The sequence below is a fragment of the Schistocerca piceifrons genome, unplaced genomic scaffold, assembly GCF_021461385.2.
Source record: "Schistocerca piceifrons isolate TAMUIC-IGC-003096 unplaced genomic scaffold, iqSchPice1.1 HiC_scaffold_272, whole genome shotgun sequence".
Classification (NCBI taxonomy): Eukaryota; Metazoa; Arthropoda; class Insecta; order Orthoptera; family Acrididae; genus Schistocerca; species Schistocerca piceifrons.
In genome coordinates, this window is record NW_025728485.1 from 7,501 (window position 1) to 10,000 (window position 2,500).

At 59.9% G+C, this 2,500-nt stretch overlaps 1 non-coding gene across 1 annotated transcript in view; it reads right to left on the reverse strand.

Annotated features, from left to right (window-relative positions):
* LOC124744110 overlaps window positions 1–2,500 on the reverse strand; it is a 6,534-nt gene that overhangs the window by 2,886 nt on the left and 1,148 nt on the right. The window contains exon 1 of the ribosomal RNA XR_007010616.1: window positions 1–2,500. This exon is cut by the window's left edge and continues 2,886 nt beyond it; it is cut by the window's right edge and continues 1,148 nt beyond it. This is a non-coding gene — a ribosomal RNA (large subunit ribosomal RNA).

A 2,500-nucleotide genomic window follows, 5' to 3' on the forward strand; every position in this document is an offset into this window, starting at 1 on the left:
CTGCTGTGAAGGTGACATTGCTGTCCACCTTCACCTTCTTCTCGCGCCCTGACGCGACTAAGGCGAGGGTGAAACACTTCCGGGCGTTGATCTGCAGCCCCAGGTGGGCGAGGGCTGCGGTAGCTGCGTCGATGAGGGACTGCAAGCCCCTCGGGGTCGCTGCAAACAGCAAGACGTCATCTGCAAAGGCCGCAGCGTTGACTCTGCGACCGAGGATCCGAGCTCCGATGTGAGAGGGCAGTTGGCCTAAAACGTAGTCCACCGCAAAGTTGAACAGGAGGGGGGAGAGGGGATCGCCCTGGCGAACGCCCCGTGCTGGCTGCACAGACACGCCCACGCCGGCGCCGTCCGCTATCACTGTCGTGCTGCCCTCGTAGCACCGCTCGACATACTCGACAAAGCAATCCGGCAGGCCATGCGCCTTCAGCACGGGGCGAAGGGCAGCATGATCTACCGAATCGAATGCCTTAGATACGTCGATCGACGCCACAAAGACAGAGCGGCAGGAGCGAACTGCGTCGGTGAGAGCAGTGTCCAAGATGAAGGTATTTTCCAACATCCCATCCCGAGGGATGAATGCCCGCTGACGTTCGTCCACAGCACATGCGCGCATCAGGCGTGACGCGAGAACCTTGTGAAAGGTCCGCGCCAACACCGAGCAGACCGTAATGGGGCGAAAGTCAGCGGGGGATGTTGGTGCAGCCGTTTTCGGGAGAAGGGACGTCCGCGCGCGAAGCAGGCGTTCCGGAAGGGCGCGGGCCAGAAGGAAGAGAGTCATAGTTACTCCCGCCGTTTACCCGCGCTTGCTTGAATTTCTTCACGTTGACATTCAGAGCACTGGGCAGAAATCACATTGCGTCAACACCCGCTAGGGCCATCGCAATGCTTTGTTTTAATTAGACAGTCGGATTCCCCCAGTCCGTGCCAGTTCTGAGTTGATCGTTGAATGGCGGCCGAAGAGAATCCGCGCACCCGCGCGCCCCCGGAGGAGCACGCTAAGGCGGACGCGGCCTCGCAGCAAGGAAGATCCGTGGGAGGCCAAGGCACGGGACCGAGCTCGGATCCTGCACGCAGGTTGAAGCACCGGGGCGCGAACGCCGCGCAGGCGCGCGCATCCTGCACCGCCGACCAGCACGAGGCCGACCAACGGCGAGAGCAGACCACGCCCGCGCTAAACGCCCGCACTTACCGGCACCCCTACGGCACTCACCTCGCCCAGGCCCGGCACGTTAGCGCTGACCCACTTCCCGACCAAGCCCGACACGCCCCGATCCTCAGAGCCAATCCTTATCCCGAAGTTACGGATCCAATTTGCCGACTTCCCTTACCTACATTATTCTATCGACTAGAGGCTCTTCACCTTGGAGACCTGCTGCGGATATGGGTACGAACCGGCGCGACACCTCCACGTGGCCCTCTCCCGGATTTTCAAGGTCCGAGGGGAAGATCGGGACACCGCCGCAACTGCGGTGCTCTTCGCGTTCCAAACCCTATCTCCCTGCTAGAGGATTCCAGGGAACTCGAACGCTCATGCAGAAAAGAAAACTCTTCCCCGATCTCCCGACGGCGTCTCCGGGTCCTTTTGGGTTACCCCGACGAGCATCTCTAAAAGAGGGGCCCGACTTGTATCGGTTCCGCTGCCGGGTTCCGGAATAGGAACCGGATTCCCTTTCGCCCAACGGGGGCCAGCACAAAGCGCATCATGCTATGACGGCCCCCATCAACATCGGATTTCTCCTAGGGCTTAGGATCGACTGACTCGTGTGCAACGGCTGTTCACACGAAACCCTTCTCCGCGTCAGCCCTCCAGGGCCTCGCTGGAGTATTTGCTACTACCACCAAGATCTGCACCGACGGCGGCTCCAGGCAGGCTCACGCCCAGACCCTTCTGCGCCCACCGCCGCGACCCTCCTACTCGTCAGGGCTTCGCGGCCGGCCGCAAGGACCGGCCATGACTGCCAGACTGACGGCCGAGTATAGGCACGACGCTTCAGCGCCATCCATTTTCAGGGCTAGTTGCTTCGGCAGGTGAGTTGTTACACACTCCTTAGCGGATTCCGACTTCCATGGCCACCGTCCTGCTGTCTTAAGCAACCAACGCCTTTCATGGTTTCCCATGAGCGTCGATTCGGGCGCCTTAACTCGGCGTTTGGTTCATCCCACAGCGCCAGTTCTGCTTACCAAAAGTGGCCCACTTGGCACTCCGATCCGAGTCGTTTGCTCGCGGCTTCAGCATATCAAGCAAGCCGGAGATCTCACCCATTTAAAGTTTGAGAATAGGTTGAGGTCGTTTCGGCCCCAAGGCCTCTAATCATTCGCTTTACCGGATGAGACTCGTACGAGCACCAGCTATCCTGAGGGAAACTTCGGAGGGAACCAGCTACTAGATGGTTCGATTAGTCTTTCGCCCCTATACCCAGCTCCGACGATCGATTTGCACGTCAGAATCGCTACGGACCTCCATCAGGGTTTCCCCTGACTTCGTCCTGGCCAGGCATAG